Source organism: Mytilus californianus, unplaced genomic scaffold (genome assembly GCF_021869535.1).
Source record: "Mytilus californianus isolate M0D057914Y unplaced genomic scaffold, xbMytCali1.0.p SCAF_3, whole genome shotgun sequence".
Lineage (NCBI taxonomy): Eukaryota > Metazoa > Mollusca > Bivalvia > Mytilida > Mytilidae > Mytilus > Mytilus californianus.
This window is the reverse complement of record NW_026262679.1, coordinates 43,297,207-43,320,190: the sequence shown is the minus strand read 5'-3', so window position 1 is coordinate 43,320,190 and position 22,984 is coordinate 43,297,207. Positions and strand designations below refer to the sequence as shown.

The 22,984-nt window shown below is 32.8% G+C and overlaps 1 pseudogene; it reads left to right on the top strand.

Moving 5' to 3' along the window:
- Positions 1-6,287: 6,287 nt before the first annotated feature.
- LOC127734627 (hephaestin-like) lies at positions 6,288-16,195 on the top strand (annotated as a pseudogene).
- Positions 16,196-22,984: the final 6,789 nt, after the last annotated feature.

Genomic DNA, 22,984 nt, shown 5'->3' with positions numbered 1-22,984 from the left:
AATTGAATTTACAACAAATAATTAATTACAATGCTCAAGTTCTACGTGTTGGCTCAGAACTTTTTCATGGAATGTCAAAATAAAAAATAAATATCTTGCTTCACTTCTGTTGATTTTTCATACCCTTTGGAGAGTCCACTGAATATCCATGCTGGACTTACTATTGTACGAATTATACCCTTAGGAATTGAGAGTCTTGTGAATATTCGTGCTATACTAAATGCCTGGCGAATTATATTCTTAGGAATTGAAAGTCCCCTAGCTACTGGACGAATAATACACGTCGGAATTGATAGTTTATGAATGTCGATGCCAGAATACTGTCTGACATATCATTAAGAGATGAGAGTCTTTTGATTATGCATGCTAGACTAACTGCCTGACGAAATATATCCGTATAAATTAGGAGTCTTCTGAATATCTATGCTAGACTAACTGCCTGACAAATATACCCTTAGATATTGAGAGTCTTCTTTTAATATCTATGCTAGACTAACTGCATGCGATTATACCATTTAGAATTGAGAGTCGTCTAAATATCCATGATTGACTTACTGCCTGACGAATTATACACTTAGGAATCGAGAGTTTACTGAGTATATATGCTAGACTAACTACCTGACGAATTAAAGCCGTAGGAATTAAGAGTCTTCTGAATATTTATGATAGACTAGCTACTGAACGAATTATGTCATTAGGAATTCAGTCTTCTTGTTATCAATGCTAGACTAACTACCTAATGAATTATACCCTTACGAATTGAGAGTCTTCTGCATATACATGTTAGACTAACTGCCTGACAAATGATACCCTTAGGAATTGAAAGTTCTCTTAATATGTATGATAGAATAGCTACTTGTCGAATTAAACCCTGAGGAATTGAGAGTATTATTAATGTCCATGGCAGACTAACTGCCTGTCGAATTATACCCTGACGAGTTGAGAATCGTCTGAATAACTGCCTGACGAAATATATCTTTAGAAATTGGGATCTTTTGAATATATATACTTGACTAACTGACTCATAAATTATAAAATTATACCCTTGATAAATTAGAGTCTTCTTAATGTCTATGCTAGACTTAATGCCGGACTAAATTTACCCTTAGGAATTGGTAGTCTTCTTAATATCTATACTAGACTGACAAGTTACTAGTATACACTTAGAAAACAAACTATTGAAGGTTTACTGAAAAATTAATATTTGATATCTGTTAATTCAAACGCTGATAGTTGTTAGTTATAAAGATATTGCTGAATCAAATCCTGATTTATGTTCAATCAAACCCTGACATCTGTTCAAATGTTATATGATTATCTGTGAAATTAAATCGTTATATCTGTTAAATTTTAATCTGAAATATTTTAGAAGGATCGATGTTGGTCTGTAGTGGGTATTTCTATCATGTTACACACACAAAAAAAACACACAAAAAAACACTTAAGCAACGTCACGAATATATCCTTTCTGGTTTATGTTTATTTTCGGAATTTTTTGTTAAACTAAAGAGGCATACAATTCCACGCAAATTTGAGCATTTGATTGCCGAAAAATGTGATAACTAATAAAACAAACCTGACCAATAACCTTCAAGAGCTCATCAGGTAACTCTTAAATTATGATCAGATATCTTGTAAATGTTTAAATTATTATCTGGTATCTGTTAAAACTTAAATGTTTAATAACCTTCGGGAGCAGCAACACTTTTCAATATGTTCTATAAAATTAGTCTTAAGTATGATTAAGTCAATGATAGTATGTATTCTGCAGTATCAGCATTGGTACTTTGTGGATTAGTAAGTCGTCATGAATTTTTCTTTATTTTGCAAATTGAAAACAGCTGGTATCCTATGATTAGATCAGTTTAATTGGAACAACAAATGGTAGTTCAATAATATTTTATATGCATTTTGAAATTCGGTCATTTCAATTTCAGTATTTGCTTTGTTTTAAAAAACAGACATACATACTACATGTGTATCTGCATTTACCGCAATGACATACAGACGACAGGTATAAAATTGAGAATGGAAATGGGGAATGTGTCAAAGAGACAACAACCCGACCATAGAACAGACAACAGCAGAAGGTCACCAACAGGTCTTCAATGCAGCGAGAAATTCCCGCACCAGGAGGCGTCCTTCAGCTGGCCCCTAAACAAATATATATACTAGTTCAGTGATAATGAATTAAACGTAATGACATACAGACGAAAGGTATGATCTCTTTATTAACTATAATGACGTACAGATGACATGTATCTCTTTATTGACTGTTTATCTTTCAGGCAGTGAAGTTTCCGGTGCTGCTGCAATGCCTGGAAAACAACGTCGCTATATTTTTACTGTACCATTGGATTATGGACCTACAAAAGAAGATCCACAATGTGTAACAGAAACGTACCAATCATTTGTTGATTATGCTCGGAATCAGTACTCCGGTTTGGTCGGCCCACTTCTTATTTGTAAACCAGGCACTTTAAACGCCCGCGGCAGGCAAGTAAGAAACTTTGTATAGCGTTATATGTATGTATATATAAAACAGAAGATGCGGTATGATTGCCAATGAGACAACTCTTCACAAGAGACCAAATGACAAAGAAATGAACACCTATAGGTCACCGTACGGCAATGAGCAAAGCCCATACCGCATAGTCAGCTATAAAAGACCCCGAAAAGACAAATGTAAAACAATTCAAACGAGAAAACTAATGGCTTAGTTTATGTACAAAAACAATGAACGAAAAACAAGTATGTAACACATCAACAATCGACAACCACTGAATTACAGGCTCCTGACTTGGGACAGGCACATACATACAGAATGTGACGGGGTTAAACATGTTAGCGGGATCTCAACCCTCCCCCTAACCTGGGACAGTGGTGTAACGGTACAACATAAAAACGAACTATAAAAATCAGTTGGAAAAGTCTTAACTCATCAGATGAATACGACTAGAAATACATCTAACAAAAACACAGAGTGGACGTGGCCGGGTACTCGTACATCCCAACAACAGAAAGACTCTAAGTACAGATCCGAGAGTACTCGCAGTTACTGACAGCTAGTTCAAAGCCAATAACAACTAATAAAAAACATCATGCATCTAAGACTAAATTATCAATCAATACACATCCAACATCCAATGGATTTAATGTAAAGACGTCATAAACAGTCAGAGAAAAACATGACCTTGTGCAATGCCAAGATACAGCTATCGACAGATTGTAGATCCATGAATTTGCATATGTATATAACAATAATATTTAGTTTGCTTTTAATTTACTGATAACAAAATCAATATTAATACCAATAAAAACAATATTTAAAGATCTAAATACAGTGTTGAATTGGTAACCTTTAAGAAAAAGTTTATTTAAAGGATCCATAAGTTTAACAGGATCGTTTCTAAATTTCCGGGCACGGTAAACAACATCTCCGTAAAAATGAGGATGTGCTATCCCGTTTGAAATAAGTTTTCTACAGGTACAACCAAACTTCAAAACCAAATCTTTATATCTATGGAAGAATTTAGTAAAGGTTTTAAGTAATTTGTGGTCATATCATGTACCATTCGGGATCTTCACATGAGATACTGGGCTCATCAGTGTTTCATATCTCCTGGATCACCCTTCAAAAGGGATACGGGCTCACAATTCGTTGTCAGTGTTTTATATCTCTTGGTCCACCTTTCACATGGGATATGGACCTTTATTATACCTCAGTTATCATTTTCTATATAAAACGAATACACAATATTTTCACTGTTATTTTAAATTGCAAGCGTTGAACTATTTAACCAGTGAATGTTTCCAACTATTTGCATTCGATGAAACTATATGACCACAAGCGTCATTATATTACGCAGAATTTCAACTGCAGCTACGGGATTTGAGGATATTGAGAATACCGCGGGAGTAACGACGTCGCGTTTCATCTATTGTATCTATGGTTGACTTCAGTGCGGGAAGTCGCTCACAAATCTTTCCTTCCGACTTTTCCATGTTTGTGAGTGAATTGGTCCAGTTTATACACCAATACATTCCTTTAAAAAGTCGTTTAATCCTATAATAACAATACAGCATCTACTAACGTTTTATACATAATGAGCAAAAACAAGAAAAAATCTACCAACGTCTTATACATAATGAGCAATAACAAAACAGCATCTACCAACGTCTTATACTTAATGAGCAATGACAAGACATCTACCAACGTTTTATAAATAATAAAAATAACAAGACAACATCTACCATCGTCTTATATATATAAAGCAATAACAAGACAGCATTTGCCGACGTCTTAAACATAATGTCCACTAACAGGACACCATCTATCAATGTCTTATACATAATGAGCAATAACAAGACACCATCTATCAATGTCTTATACATAATCGGTAATAACAAAACACCATCTATCAACGTCTTATACTATTGAGCAATAATAAGACAGTATCTAGGAGCGTCTTATACATATAGCGGGAATAACAAGACTACATCTATCAACGTCTTTTCAATAATGAGCAATACAAAGACAGCATCTAACAACGTCTTATACTTAATGAGCAATAAGACAGCATTAACCAACGCCTTATAAATAGTGAAAAATAAAAAGACGCCATCTACCTACGTCTTATACATGCTGAGCAATAACTAGACACAATAACAAGAAACCATCGACCAACGTCTTAAACATAATGGGCAATAACACGACACCATCTATCGACGACTTATACTTAATGAGCATAAACAAGACAACATCTGGAAGCGTCTTATACATAATGCAGCAATAACAAGACTACATCTATCTACGTCCTGGTAATAATGAGCAATATAAAGACAGCATTTAACAGCGTCTTATACCTAATGAGCGATAATAAGACAACATTAACCAACGTTTTATACTTAATAAGCAAAAACAAGACAGCATCTACATATGTCTTATACTGAATTAGCAATAACAAGACATCATCTATCAACGTCCTTAATATAATAGACAATAACAAGACAACATCTACCAATGTCTTATACATAATGCAGCAATAACAAGACATCATCTACCAACGTCTTATACATAATGAGCAATAACAAGACAACATCTACCAACGTCTTATATATAATGCAGCAATAACAAGACACCATCTTCCAATGTCTTATACATAATGAGCAATAACAAGACAACATCTACCAACGTATCATATTTAACAAGCAATAACAAGACAACATCTAGAAGCGTCTAATGCATAATGCAGCAATAACAAGACAACATCTACCAACGTCTTTAACATAATCAGGAATAACAAGACAACATCTACCAACGTCTTTAACATAATCAGGAATGACAAGACAGTATCTACCAACGTCTTATACATAATGCAGCAATGATAATACAGCAATGATAATACAGCTATACTTAAACATTGCTTAAAATATTGTTTTAATACAGTTATGAACACTTCTGGTCCAACATCTTGCCAATATTTATATTTTGGTATTGCATGAGGTTATGTTTTTGTCAGACTATTAATGACATATTTTCACTGAACCCATTGGATGTGTACTGATCGTTTTGAGCCACGGAAACATGATTTATTAATTATTTGTCAGTATCTTTTAGTACTCTTAGATGATTACTTTGTGTATTAAGTTTTTTTGTTAGTTGCTTTTGTATTTTGTCAATCTGATGAGTCAAGCCATTTGCAACTGATTTGTATAGTTTGCCCAAGCTGTGCTGTTCCATCATTTTCCCAGGTTATTTGAGGGTTGTGCGCTCACCTTTACATGGAACATCTCCATATTCTGAATGTGCCTGTCGAAAGTCAGGAACCAATTCATAGGGCGTCGTTGGTTGCTGTCTACTAGGTTTATAATTGGGGTTTTTTCCGTAATAAACTACAACAAAAAGAAAGCCCCATGTCTTATGGTAATTTTGTTTGGCAATAGTGTTTATATATTACATCAAGAAATAGAAAGGCACATGTCTAATAGTAATGGTGTTTTACAATACATCAACAAATAGAAGGCCCCCATGTCAAATAGTTATTGTGTATGGCAATAGTGTCTATATAATTCATCAACAAATAGAAAGCCCCATGTTTAATGGTAATGGTGTATGGCAAAAGTGTCTATATAATTCATCAACAAATAGAAAGCCCCATGTCTAATGGTAATGGTGTATGGCAAAATGTCTATATAATTCCTCAACAAATAGAAAGCCCCATGTCTAATGGTAATGGTGTATGGCAAAAGTGTCTATATAATTCATCAACAAATAGAAAGCCCCATGTCTAATGGTAATGGTGTATGGCAAAAGTGTCTATATAATTCATCAACAAATAGAAAGCCCCATGTCTAATGGTAATGGTGTATCGAAAAATGTCTATATAATTCATCAACAAATAGAAAGCCCCATGTCTAATGGTAATGGTTTTTGGCAAGTGTGTTTATAAAATAATAAATCAAACCGCCCCATGTCAAATAAATATGATTTGTCAATTCAATTTTCTTCTTTGATTTAAAGCGTGGTGTCAACAAAGAATTTTTCCTAATGTTGATGAATTGGTTTGAACAAGATAGCTGGTACTTCAATCAAAGTATATCCTTGGCCATGATGAATGGTAAAATGGTTGACCAAGAAAACGATATGTTGAGAGATGTAAACACTTTAAGAGGTATGTATCCTGACAACAAACGTCAAATGAAAAATGGTTGACCAAGAAACTGATATCTTTAGAGATGTAAACGTTTTCAGAGGCATGTATCCTGCTTATGAACATATATGGCACCACTTTGAATCGAAATATTCTATAGCCTTGAAAATACATAATAATACAACAAGACAGAAGAAATATTTCATTATTTGTGGTATCTAAACATGTGTGATGACTTAATTTCAGTTTGCCATTTCATCAAATATCTGATGCCATCAATGTGTCGTAAACGGTAAAAGCAAATGAAAATCTAGTTTCAAAAACTGTCTAACTGATCCTATGACATATACGATATTATATGATAACAGTAATGAGACAGCGTACATGAGGACGTCACATTTTAAAACATTCCCTATAATGAGAATTAACTGTGTTACTTTATACTTCTTCAGTTTCATGTTACTGTCTAAACTTATTTTGCACCTAAATTCCAAATATCGTGTCTACTCGCTATCCATCAAGCTTAATCTACAAATATCTTTACACTTAACATTGTACGTTTGTATGTCTCTCTAACAATGCACACTTTTAACATGCATATATTTTGTCACAGCAATAAACGGTCGAGTTTTCGGCAACATTGGCGGTTTTGACATGTGTGTTGGAGACCAAGTATCTTGGCATGTTCTTGGTTTTGGTGAAAGATTTGATTATCAGAATCCAGTGTTTGAAGGAAACAATGTCCAGTATGATGGCCGAATGCTTGACCACGTGTCTGTATTACCAGGAACTAGTCAGACTGCTTATATGACTCCAGATAATCCAGGTAATTTGCTTAAATGATCTTAAATGTTTTAACTAAATTGCCATTACTAAATGTTAAACTATAATTTTCAAAATGAAATCACAAACCATTAGTTGAAGACAATAAGACAGACCCTTTCTCAAAAGGAAAATTACAAAAAAAGACATATAACAGTCAAGAAACCACTACACAGAAAGTTAAGAATTAAGCAAAACTAACCCCGGTACAACCAGGTGCCCCGGAATGATCAGCATGTCCTGCTCCTACAGTGACAGCCGCAATTTTACTCGTTAGATTATTCTAATTCATATGCATTTAGTTTGCAAATGACTGTTTTCCATTGGATACTTTTACCGTGTTGCCTATAAAGTATATTTTATGATACTTTTTAGTGAAAAGTTGTATAACAATACAAAATTTTGTTGACGCTTTGGTTTATCATGGGATTTGTATGTTCTATTTTTATATTATTACACTTTTAAATCGATTAATTTTTTATATCTTTCCAACAAGTATTCAAATATTTAAGAATATTTTCATTAATTTCAAGTATTCGGTTTTGTCGTTCTCTGTGAAGGTTAAACCATAGAAGTGTTATTTATTTCTTTAACTTATCTACATCTATCGATTTCTGACATTTTGTTGCCCTATCTATTCAGTTATATCCCCTTATATATAGTAATTCTATATAAGATCAACCTCAAAAAGATGATTTTCAAAGGCTTGAATTAAATTTAGTTGACACGCTGGCTAAAATAGAACACAGTCACAATGAAAACTTCAGCAAAGTATTAACTGCTGTTAAACAATGCAATGATGATGTTCTAGTCTTGGGAAAAGGTAGAAAAGACGACAATGAGATATCAACATTACAATTAAAATATAAAACCGTACAAACAGAAAAACAGACTTTGGAAGTTAAATTAAAACACGAGCAAAGCAATATTATGTTAATTAAAGCTCAACATGAAGATCAAATGAAATGTCACAATCAAATACTGGAGGAGACTAGAGCAGAAATGAAAAAGGTATTAACTACTTCAAACTCTGAGATCGACTTTCTATCGGTAAGCCTACAAACCAAAAATGAAGAAATTGACAAACTAACTGATACTCTAAAACGACATACTCAACACTTGGAGAAATTACAAGAAGAAAATATCTCTCTCCGCTCCCAAATGATTTCTCGATTTGAAGATTTTCATCTTGTTAATGCAGACACGAAATATACTGACAAATCTAAACTTGACATTGATAACAAACCAACAATTATTTTAATTGGTACATCCAATACCAAACGTATCAATGCAGAGAAGCTATCGCCATCATTTACAACCAATAAGGTTACTGCTTTAAATTTAGAAGAAACTAAACAAGCTATTTTGGAGATATCGGATATAATTCCAAATCTAGTAGTGTTTCATTCCCTGACGAATGATTTGAAAATAAAATCACCACAGCAATGTGTAGAAGAAATACAAGATATTGTCAAGCTTGCACTTCAAAAATGGCAAAATAGTGGTTGCATCATCTCTCTTACTACTCCTCGACTCGACAGTGTAATTTTCAACACAAATGGACAAATCATAAATGCCTTGTTGAAACAAATATATGATGACAATAAAGATGTTCTACTTGTTGATCATGGCAATATGTTGCGAAATGGAAACCCAATTGCAGAGCTACTAAGTGAAGATAAATTTCATCTCTCTGACTCTGGCGTGTCTCAGCTATCGGCAAACTTAAAGCGTGGAATACACACTGCCTTAAACATTCCCATGCCAAATTCAAGAGGTAGATCCAAATCGCACAACACAAGAGGACGTGGACGTGGACGTGGCAGAGGTCATCATGAATAACTTGCTTTTTAATATTATACATATTACCATATCATTATGTTGACTTCCTTTAACATGTTTAAAGTCATTTACATATAATTTATATATACATGTACAACTTTATATATTTCTTCTTTTTTTTGGGCTGATAAATTCATATTCTCATTTGAATAGATTTTTCAAATGAAACAGCCATTATGTGAAGAAGTCACACTATTACATGGTCATATATATGTAACCTCTGCTAGGTATAAAAGTTCGCCTTTTTTATTTTATTTTATTCATTTTTATTTTTAGTTTTCACATTTGAATCATACTTTTGATCTTGAATTAACCCAGGATATCAGGTTATTCAACCCAAATCAGTTTAATAGTTATTCAGTTAAAAGAGGATACATAGAAAAGAAATTATCTGTCATTATATCATAGACTATTTGTATTTAGAAAACCATTGTAAAAACTTTCCTCTAAATAAATCTACTTATTTCAAATATTTACATTTCTGAATATTTTCCTTGTTGTCTCTTCCTTTTATTTAGAGACAAATTTTTATTATTTTTTTTTTTATAGATAGAAAATCTATTCTATTATTTATACCAGATTTAATTGTATCAACCAAAATGCCAAAATCAAACCAATCATCTGTAAAATTTGGTTATTGGAATATAGGTGGCTTATTTTCAAAGGGCATGAATAAAGCAGAGGATCCCCTTTTTCTGAAACATATAGAGAATTACGACATTGTTTTTTTAGTCGAAACTCATGTGGGATATAATTCCCAAATACACAATATTGGTAAATTTCATTATCATCCAATATGTAGAAAATTATCAAATAATAACCGTCATTTTGGGGGTATAGCAATTCTACAGAAAAGTCACGTTAAACCTCATGTCAAAATATTGATTAACAGTAATCCAGATTATCAATGGATTAAATTAGAAAAATCCTTTTTTGGATTTAAAAGTGACCTATTTATTTGTGTACTGTACAACCCCCCTGTTACGTCTAAATATACCCAAGAACTCTCTTCTGATGTTTTTGAATGCACAGAAAAAGATATCTTTCAGTATAAAAAAATGGGTGAAATTTTGTTATGTGGAGATTTTAATGCCAGAATAGGCTCTGAAAATGACTTTATAGTAAACGATGATTCAAAATTTACTCCAATTTTTGATACATACCCTACTGACAAAAACATTATGACAAGAAAAAGTCGAGACCAAAAAATTTATCAAAGAGGCAAAGAAGTTTTGGATTTTTGCATTAGTAAACAAATAAGAATTTTAAATGGCAGAGTTCTTGGTGATACATTTGGTAATTTTACTTGCTATACCCCCAATGGTGCAAGTGTGGTTGATTATGTTGCTGTGTCGGAAGAAATTCTTGAAAATGTACTGTATTTTAAAGTATCCAGATTTATTCCCACATTATCTGATTGTCATTGTAAACTTGAGTGGGAATTATCTGCAAAATATTGTGTTCCTGGAGAAAATGATATTCCAATCCAGTTGAAAAATATGACACCTAATTATATCTGGACTGACTGTTCAGCAATAAAATTTCAAGAAACACTTTCTTCAGATACACTACAAAACTACATACTAGAATTCAACAACAGCACAATTCAATTTACTCAGACATCAGTAGATGAAGCATAATCAAAACTTTCAAACATCTTTTTATCAGCAGCAAATCTATCACTTAAACGACCTTTAAAAAAACACACAAACAAACAAAAAAACAAAAAGTGGTTTGACGCAAGTTTACAACAAGCTCGAACTAACTTGCTTAATTATGGAAAAATTTATTCAAGATTTCCATATGATCCAATTATCAAAAATCACTTTTATAAACTGAATCGTGAATACTCCAAACTAAGGAAATATAAATACAAACAATACAAACAATCATTGATTAGTCAGCTGGACTCCTTGCACGAAGAGAATCCAAAACTGTATTGGAACTTAATTAATGAACTACAGGAAAAAAATGAAACTAAAAAAAAATGTGGAGTACAACCATCAACTTTGATATCACATTTCCAAAAGTTGTCACAACTGAAAGGTGAATTTCAAAGTAGATATACAGAGCTATGTGAAAAACTGAAACAGTTAGAAAACTCAAAATGTTTCAACGAGTTGGACTCCGTTATCACTGAGTCTGAAATATCCAAAGCCATTTCACACTTAAAATGCAATAAATCATCAGGCTTGGATAACATTAGTAATAATATGATAAAGAATGGACAGACTTTCCTTTTAAAAAGTTTTCAACAGATGTTTAATACTTGTCTGTCTTCAGGTATATACCCAACATCTTGGGCTGAAGGTTATATTACACCAATTTTTAAAAGCAACGATACAAGTGACCCTAACAATTATAGAGGAATAACAATAACAAGTGCAATTGGAAAGCTTTTTAATAGAATATTAAGTCTAAGACTGGACAAATTTCTTCAGGAACATAATATTATACATGATAGTCAAATTGGATTCACAAGGAAAGCCAGAACTGCAGATCATATGTTTATTTTAAACTGTCTTATTAACAAATACTGTAATTCAAAAGAAGGTAGACTGTTTGCCTGTTTTGTTGATTTTCAGAAGGCTTTTGATACTGTTATACATACAGGGATCAAGATTAAACTACTAGATATTGGGGCTGGGTCTTATTTTGATAACATTATTAAAAGTATGCATGAAATTAGCAAATCATGTGTCAAAATTCAAAATCAAGTAAGTGATTTTTTCCCATTAGATATTGGAGTCAAACAAGGTGACAACCTCAGTCCGAATTTATTCAAGATATTCATAAATGATTTGCCCAGATATTTGTCAGATACTAGAGACCCAGTTAATGTCAATGACAAAGATCTACATTGTTTAATGTATGCTGATGATATTGTTTTATTATCTACATCAGCTGAAGGACTACGAGAAAAGCTGGGAATGCTTGATAAATTTTGCAAAGATTGGTGTCTCAATGTGAATACTAATAAGACAAAGGTGCTGATTTTCAACAAGGCAGGCAGACATGTAAAACAGATATTCACATTTCAGAATATAAATCTGGAATGTGTTTCAAAATACAAATACCTAGGTTTATATTTAAGCTCATCTGGTTCATTCAGTTATGCTCAAAATGAACTATACAAAAAATCCCTGAAAGCTCATTTCAAATTAAGGAAAGATCTTTTATCACTTAATCCTGATGTAAAAACAAGTATTCATGTTTTTGACCACACTGTAAAACCTATTTTATTATATGGTAGCGAAATATGGGGGATGTTTAATTCTCTTTCCTCTAAATGTAAGAAGGAAGATATATCTTTTGAAAAATTATATTCAGGTTTACCCTGTGAGAAACTTCATATAAAATTTTGTAAATTTATACTTGGGGTACACAAGAAAACAACAAATGCTGCAGTGTTATCTGAACTTGGAAGATTTCCAATATATTTTAATATTATAAAAGGAATGTTATTGTACTGGTATAGATTAGAGAATTTAGGTAATAATTTTCCTCTATTAAAAGAGGCATATACACAATCAAAGACACTACATCACATGAATATAACATCATGGTATGGTTCAATAAATGTTGTTTTTAAAATACTTGGTATTGACTATACAAATGCCATAAATGCTCCATTTTGTGAATCCTTATACAAATTTAAGAAATATATACAAACCAAGCTATCAATATTGTTTATTAGCTGTTGGAAAAATCAAATAGATAAATTTTCAGACAGTAAACTGAAAACCTACCTTTTATATAAAACAAATTTTGGTTTTGAAAAATATCTAACATTGATCAAGAATTTTGAACTTGAAGAAGTTTTACTAAATTACGTGTATCTTCTCATAGATTACAAATAGAATTAGGTAGATATCAGGGTATTCCCCCAATTAACAGAATATGTAATAAATGTTCTTCCAATACTGTCGAAGATGAGGCTCATTTTCTATTTGATTGTAACAAATTTGAGGATGATAGAAATTGTATGTTAGCTAGTATTGCACAATATAATTCTTATTTTAATCATATGAACAGTCAAAGCAAAATTATCTGGTTATTTAGTGTAGAAAATGTTGAGTTACTTAAAATAATATGTAATTTTATATACAAACATCTTCCTTAGTGAAGATTAGTTAAAGGAAATCTATATGTGTATATACATTTGATTGGACATAGAAAATTATATTCATCTGAATATCACAAACATACTAGCCGATTAAAAAAAAAAATAATTGTTAAGATATATTATTTATTCAAATGTTCTCTTATATCCTTGAGGCATCGTCCCCTGGTATCAACTGCATTCAAGTTACCTATGATGCTTCCTTGTTTGCTTTTGATACAGGTAGGAAAGAGACATTTACACACATTTTACATGCCTATGGCCCATAAGGTATCGCCCCCTGGTGTCAGCTGCCTTTAGGAAACCATAATGCTTTCCTATTTGCTGCTGACACAGGATGAGTCATGGACATGTTTAATTTCTACTTTCTTTTTGGCTAATTATTATATATTTAATTGATCCAACTTTTTGTGTACTATACATATGTGGATATCTATTTTTCTTTTTCTTTTTGGGCTGCTTGTTTGTTATCTATATCAACCACACTTGCAATAAAATGCATTAGTATTAAAAAAAAAAACATACTATAGATTCTTTATCTACGTATTCTTTAAGAACTTAAATAGTTCTCGTTTAACTTTTTTTTTTTTTTTTATCTCATTGTTTGTATTGTATTATGAAAAAATTATTGATGTTGTAATGTTTATGCCCTTTGGGGCCCATAATTGGAAATAAAATATCTTATCTTAAAAAAATAAAATATCTTATCTTATACTCACAGGCTTTAAAAACGCAACACACATTTTGTTGATTTTTTATCAAATCATTATCAATCTTCTGTTAATAACTATTCATGCTTACCATACCTTTATTCTGCTTACAAATAATCAATACCTGACTTACCTGTGACAGTTGGACGACATACCGCATTGTTGAAGTCGCACGAATTTCTTGATGCTAGAATTAAAACCTATGCATGGTTTTTTTTCTTTTCTTTTCAGCGTGAAACATTTTGTTGAATCTCTACCCACATCTTAATAAGTAATGAATATTTGCGTTTCCATATTTCCGAGACTAAGCAATAAAAATCTGAATCAGGCAGCCATACGAATGATGGAGGCAAGGGATTATAATTTACGCTTACAACGACTTTAAGTCATTTCGTCTTCCAAATGTGTTTGATCCGAGCGGCAATGATAATTGTTAGTCCTGCTTACCAAATGATTAGTCGGGTATCATGGCTTTTAATTAGTTTTAAGACTGGTTATATTTTTCATTTCTTTGTATTTATAGGAAAGTGGCTTCTCCATGCTGGTCAGTTAGAAACTCAGACAGACGGCATGGTAACTAGATTTAATGTAGACACGTGTAATCGCCCTCTGCTCGTGTCTGTTCCTGTCTTTGAGAAGACTGTAATTCGCAGGATTTATATAGCAGCTGTAGATGTAATCTGGGATTATGCACCGAGAAAAATAAATATTGTGACAATGGGGGATCTTAGAGATCCAAATACGTAAGTAGGGTGATATTATCGGACTACTGAGATTGATAAATGGATTTAAAAAAACCTGTGCATGTGCATTAAAGTAGGCAACCTATTTAGATTTGAAGATGTCCAAAAACTATACCTGCTAGGGAAAAATAATTTAGAATATGATGACTGATTGGTTTTGGTTACAAATATTGATATCTTAGATCCCAATTTATTTGAAAAAAAAACAATGTTAATTAGATAATATAATGACGTTTTACAAAGAAACAATCATAAATAGACACAGCAGTGCTTTAATAATTTTTTTGTCTATTCAGTCACCGATTATATTGTAAATTTGATTATTTATAAAGAATGCCAATTGTACTTTAACATGACGTTTTTATTTTAGGCCGGGGAATCTTTATGTTCGTAATACGGACACGTTTATTGGCACACAGTATAAAAAGACTGTGTACAGGGAATTCTTTGATGCATCATTTTCAAAACAGGTACAGCGTACAGAAAAAGATAACCATCTTGGAATACTTGGACCATTCATTAAGGCAGCAGTTGGAGACGTCATTGAAGTAGTTTTCAAAAATATGGCGTCTTTTGATAATTCTATATACTTGAAGAATCTACCACTGGATAATGAAATGTCTAAACATTTAAGAAATGGTGTAAAACCAGGAGATGTGAAAATTTACAGATGGCTAGTTCCAGAACGATCCGGTCCTCGTAGAAATGAGCCTAACTGTGTTGGATATCCATATAATTCGCCTGTTTATCCTCATAAGGGTATTGCCACGGGTTTGATTGGACCGCTACTTATTTGTAAAAGAGGTGTTTTGGATGTTTATGGCAATAGAATGGACAAAACAAACAAAGAATTTGCGTTAGCGTTTGTTATATTCATTGAAGCTAACAGCCATTACTTTGACGAGAATGTACGAGAAAGAGCACCGAACAGGACTTATCTGGATGACTCAATTTTCCAACAATCTAATAATAAGTTTAGTATTAATGGATTTATTTTTTCTAACATACCGAACCTAGAAATGACAGAAGGAGATACAATAGCATGGTACACGTACTCATTTGGTAACTCCAATGGTGTACATTCAAATCATTTTCATGGACAAACTTTTATCAAAACTTCCGCGTCATCTTTCCGGGATGATGTAATTGGTGTTGTTCCAGGATCATATGAAACTGTAGAAATGTTTGCAGATAATCCAGGAACGTGGTTTGTTCATTGTCATTTAGGATTACATATGTCTGCTGGTATGATGGACACGTACACGATTTTACCAAGGAATCACAGAGGCACTTATCGAGTAGGTCCTCAAATGTTACGTAGAGCACGTATAGGTAGAGCATTAAGGAGACGGAACAAGATAAGACGAAGAGTGTATTAATGTTAATCAATAAATATAATGTTGATCATTGTCATTTTGCTAAGTTTCTTCTGTTACCTATTCTAACATCGGACTCGGACTTCTTTTAAACTGAGTTTTACTGTGCGTATTGCTGTTTGTTTGTTTATTCCACATTGGCTAGAGGTATAGGGGGAGGGTTTAGATCTCACAAAACATGTTTAACCCCGCCGCATTTTTGCGCCTGTCCCAAGTCAGGAACCTCTGACCTTTATTAGTCTTGTATGTCTTTTTTGTAATACTGGCTCATTTATATGTTTCGGAGTTTGTTTAGTGTAACGTCCATTTTCACTAAACAAGTATCATTATTGTTTAGGGGCTAGTTGAAGCCCGCCTCCGGGTGCGGGGTTTTCTCGCTGTGTTGAAGACCCATTGGTGGCCTTGGCCTGTTTTCTGCTCTTTGGTCGGGTTGTTGTCTCTGACACATTCCCCGTTTTCATTCTCAATATTATTTTTTAGTTTTAAAGTCGATCTATGCTCTTTGGAACCTCTAGTTTACTCTATTTGTAGCCATGCCAATGTGTGTCTGTGTTGTATGTTGTTTATTTCTATGTAATTAATTAAAGTTTGTGTGTGTGTGTGTGTGTAGGATGCATATGGGTATAGGTCTTTATAATATATCCGACGTTTTATTGTTCTTGTAACATTCACTTCGGTATTTTCCCTGGGTTTCCACTCCAAGTCAAATAAACTGTTTGTAAAGTATTGTATTTATTCTTGAAAAGCAACATATCAAATAACCGACCAATTAATTATCTTGAAAGTATGGCCTTCGTTTTATATGTGGCGTTTGATTGTTTTGCCTTGGCAAAGTAAGCCTCGCAATGAACTTATTTGTTAAATGTACCTTATAATGTTGTTCCCTAGCTTATCAACATCAATCCATTTAGAATTATTATGCAGTAAAAGTTTCTTAGCTTGATATTATATTGTGTAACGGAATTATTCTATTGGTTACTATAATGAAAGTAATATAAATGCGATTTCATGACGAGTGTTACTGGAATAACTTGCCGTATAAAGCTTGAGACAAATCCAAGGTTCGGGAAGCCGAACAAATAAGCATACAATACTTCAGAGGATGTTCAAACCAAAACAGTCATAACGAACAGCCAACATCTCACGAGGTATGCTTTGAAACACAAAAAAAAATGAAAGTTTACGAACTCGTTGTATCATTTGTAGCTTGACAGCACCCAGATGAATGACAAGCTACATGTATTAGGCAGAAAATAGCTGCAGAAAAATATTAATTAAAATATAGAATACCATTCGTCTATCCTAGCTATTTATCTGTAACATTATTATTTTTCTCTGTTGAAACTGTAAGTGTGGCATTCAGATAAAAAAAATACCAAATTTGCAATTGTAAAATATAACCAATTTGAGATAATTTGATAAATTAATTACCTAACTGTTGGACCAAATTGAAATGTTTGGTTTATGTCTCTTAGTGTAATGAAAGACCAAATAGATTGTGCAACGGTCAATTGTCTACCATGATTAAGTGAATGATACTAAATTTTAGATTGCATATAAAGCGAAATTTGCATGTGAAGTGCAATCTGTTGTAAAAATAATACTAAGATAAGAAAGTGTGGTATGATTGCCAATACGTCACAGTAAGGCCTTTAACAATGAGCAAAACCAATACCGCACAGTTACCATAGTAAGGTCCCGAAATGACATATGCAAAACAATTTAAACGAGAAAACTAACTGACTTCTGTACTAAATAATAATAAACGAAAAACAAATATCACATACAGCAACAAACGACAACCACTGGAAAACAGGCTCCTGAATTGGCAAAAAGTTTATTATGAACTATTTTGCTTAGGTAGATGGCAGAATTGAGCAATTTATAATAATGTATCATTAAAAATGCAAAACTATTGTTTCGCTGCACAATATTCAAAGAATGGGAGATAACTCGTGTCTACTGGATGAGAATTGGAAATAAGGTTACATTTACTCTTTTCTATGAATCATCTGTTTTGACTTTTTTTTTCTCTTTCTTTTTTTTTTTTACAAATGTTCAATACAATATCTTCTAGAAGAATTGTTACATGATCCGATCGCACAGACATATAATACAATATTTGTTTATATGTCTCTGCTAACACTGATGACTTGCTTCATTTTAAACATGAACACAGTTGTTGTGCACGTATATTGAAGGATATTGTATTATGTTGGGTATTTATTCTCGTGATATATTAAAAAAAAACAAGTATCAAAATAAAATATCGATGAAGTAACAAACAAAATGTTGAATGTTTTGGACTAGTATCCATAGTTAGTATATAACTTCTTGTTATTTGAATCCTTGTTTGAACGTAAACAATATTAAAGTGATATTGTTTTATTGACAAGATTTCAATCAAATCCATAAATATTTACTGAAACATAATACTGTTTTCATTCTAAACCATCCATGAAAGTCAGAAAATAAGAATACAAAATGGAACCCCTTAAGAAATCGCTTACTGATATTTGATTAAATTATTGACTATGGTTCCATTCGGCGTTGATTATTACAATAAGCCATTTGCAAATCACAGAAATTAATTCCACGTCAGGGTTGGATCTTTTTATATCTTGACAGAATACGATGTTTATTTTCTTTAAGTGTCTATAGTCAGAAAAAAATTCGCAAATACGTTCCTTGAAAATGATTACTTGTCATTTGATAATGATCATAAATTTAGTATACGAAGAGAACACTTTTCCTTTTTTCCCAGACAATATTTTTTAAAAGATTTATAAAAATAGATTACGAACAACATAACGTATTGATATCCCAAGGTCATCGAACTCTTGTAAACAATTTTGTAGATCATGCTAGTTTTCACATTTTCATTAAATTGGTACTTGACCGATTTCTCAGGGGATCGACGTTTGAGAACACTTCTTTTTTATTTTGACTTTTGGTATAATGAAATGAGTAGTTATTATAATATACCATATACCGTAACGCCTCCTTCCAGAATAAAGTCAAAACTGGTTTATATATGGTTCCGAGATTAAAGAAATGAATTAACTTCAAAATAAAAACACACATTGTATATCAGTTAAACATTTCCTATACTTGTAAACTTGGTTAGGTTTAAGGTTCTTCTCTCGTATTATTAAACAATTTCGTTTGTAGAGGTGAATATCATAAAAATGACATGACTTTTGTATTTACGACTATGTACGATTATACCTGCTATGATGTACCATCGGATATGAATAAAATAGGTGCAAATGTTAAGATTGCTCATAAAAATAATAAGAAAAAGAGTAAACAAACTACTGTAAACAAAATTTTTGAAATATCTGTCAGGTATATGCATTTGACTATAGTAAACGATACGTTATTGCTACCGCTGTTTTATTCATAATACATACGAGAGAGATAGGGAGAGACAGACAGACAGTGAGATTTGGCGACTCCTTGAAAATTTGTAATCATTAAAATGGATTATTCAAGTAGCAACAACGAATCATTTTAATGAAATTTGTAGGTCGGATTCCTTCCCATTCGAATACCCAGTCTCCGGTTGGAAACATTTAATATATATGGATGTCGATTAGCTTGGCAATTTCTAATTACTTTATGTTGATAATGTCAATGTATTTTTGAGAATTCTATACATTTTTTTCTAGATTTTAATAGAGTATATTTTCCCTTAACCTGTACAAGTTTAAATGCAACCTTGATCTGTATTCAGATGCAGTGTTCTGGATATATGATATGCAAAATGTCATTGATCACCATTTTACAACGTACCACTGCTGGTGAACTTTTGGACCCCGAGGGTATCATCGGCTTAGTAGTCAGTGCTTTGGTACGGACATGATTTATATAACAAAATTTTCGTAAATTATACGTTGACCTTTGAGAAATTATTAGGAAACTGAGAATCCAACTCCTACAAAGAAGACCTATGATAATTGCGCTTTTACCAAAGTCTTTGGTTTTCTATGTTGTTTTGTGTACTGTTGTTTGTATGTTTGTCTGTTTCTCTTTTTTAGCCATGGCGTTATCAGTTTATTTTCGACTTATGAGTTTGAATGTCCCTTTTGGTATCCTTCGCCTCTCTTTTACGGTACCTTTTGGTTAAAAAGCTTCTCGGGTATTATACATAATTGGCTTTCCTATTTTATGGCTTTGGGCGTCCTGGTGAAGGTAATTCCAAATGCGCTTCGTAAGCACCAAATTTATAAAGGTTTTTTTTTCATTTGCATTTGTTTGTAATGCCTAAATATAGTTTCATCTCTTACTTGTGTACTATTTTCAAAATGCTACAATTAGATTGCACATGTAAAAAATCTGTTTCTACACATTATTCTAAAGAGAGTTTCGTTTATTTAAGTCACTATTCGAACCCACCAGATGAATTTGATTTGTATGCCCCACCTAGTGGCATTATGTCCGTCCGTCTGTCCCGCTTCAGGTTAAAGTTTTTGGTCAGGTAGTTTTTGATGAAGTTGGGGTCCAATCAACTTGAAACTTAGTACACCTGTTCCCTATGATATGATTTTTCTAATTTTAATGCAAAGTTAGAGTTTTGACCCCCAATTTCACGGTCCACTGAACATAGAAAATGATAGTGCGAGTGGGCAGGTTAAAGTTTTTGGTCAAGGCAATTTTTAATGAAGTTGAAGTCCAATCAACTTGAAACTTAGTACACATGTTCCCTATGATATGATCTTTCTAATTTTAATGCCAAATTAGAGTTTTGATCCCAATTTCACGGTCCACTGAACATAGAAAATGATAGTGCGAGTGGGTCATCCGTGTACTATGGACACATTCTTGTTATTGATCAAATATATAGCTGATTTAGTTCGAATTAAAGTTGAAAATTCATAACCATCTGAAATATGCTAGCATTCTCTTTGAAATCTACATACATATCAAATTAAAACTATAAGTAGGCCTCAGATCGGTTTAGTTTCTACATTGCGTGCATTTTTTTTAAATGGCAGGTTCGTAAAATAAGACTGTTTTATAGGAAAATTGATTTAATAATTGTTGGTCATTTTTTGTATCCTTATACAGTTTTGTAAGCATATTTATTATAATTTCAAATGAAGAAATAAGTCACGAATGTATAACCAGGAAGATTTGGACAAATGTGAAATAGAAATAAAGCTAATTCCGACAATATATTTTAAGTGCTATAGTGACAATTTATTAATCCGTTCATCAAACCTTTTACATTTCTTTGTGTTTAATTAATTCTATTGTTAAATATATGTTTGTCGTAATGGAAATAACTCTGACGATGACAAGTTAATCCTTTGGACACTAATCCTTTGCTATAGTAACTGTTTTCTATATATGCTTTTGTATGTTATTTTGTAGTCAGTTTAGGTCTTAGGTCTGGTACTGTCCGGACCTTGCTAATAAAGTTTAAAGTATTGGTATTCCGTCTTTGAATTACTATAACACGGAAAACGCCCGGTTATATATTGGTTGAGGTACCCGCGGCACGAATTTGAGCTAGTTCCCCCAAACTAGTAATGCATACCTCTAGAAGCAACTATATGGAAGGAACCTGGAATTACCAGCCTTGCAGAAATGGACATCCGTTTCCGATGAGAAAAGCAGATACCTATTTGGACTTTCTGTGCAAATATTGTGGTAAGACATTGAACGTTTTCACCTACCATCGGTGTTATGCAGCTAACGCTTATTGTTACAAGTGCAGACATCATGGACATTTTGCCCGTATGTGTAGTTTTCACGTTAAGTCGTGTGAAAACCCAAAACCGAAGAAGAAATCAAAGTCAAAAATTCAAAGAGACAGCGACCGAATGAGAACGTTTATTGAGAAGAAACAAATGTCTCAATTTCCGTTTCAAGAACTCGAGGACAAGGAACTCTCCGCTTTTACGTGCTCCATACAGGACGAATCCGCGAAACTACACATTAACAAGTTGAAAGTGTCTAACCGAAACTTCATCAAAGAAATCGCTGTGCTGAAGTGTGAAAATTCTAAATTGGATACTGTAGTGAAAGATAATGTAATGTTGAGTGACAGTTTGGACAAATTAAATTTGGAACGTTTAGAACATGGCCGGATAATTCAAAAGATCGAACATGAATTAGCCGAACATACAAGTCGAACTAAAAAGTTTGAAAAAGAAATTAAGTGGTTATACAGATAGAAATGAACATTTGGAAAGAGTAATAGTTCAACTGAAAGAGGAAAACCTAAATTTAACGAACACCAGACAACGCTTAACAATGGAGTTCAAAAATTCTGACATGCAGTACAATCGCATCTTAAATGATATGGAAGACGAAATTCAGAGACTAAAGGAAGACTGGAACGTAAACAGTAGACACGAGATTCAACATCTAGATATAAAACATTCAAACCGAGATGTGCGTTCGACCCTTGCAATTTGCTCGCGTGGCAATTCGCAGCAACGTCATCGGCGAGGAGGAGGATACCCACGACGATAACAAAATTCATTCGGCAAACTCGGAGACCGAGTTTAGGTGGAGTAGTGGCGAATATAACCAGGAAGATTTGGACAAATGTGAAATAGAAATAAAGCTAATTCCGACAATATATTTTAAGTGCTATAGTGACAATTTATTAATCCGTTCATCAAACCTTTTACATTTCTTTGTGTTTAATTAATTCTATTGTTAAATATATGTTTGTCGTAATGGAAATAACTCTGACGATGAC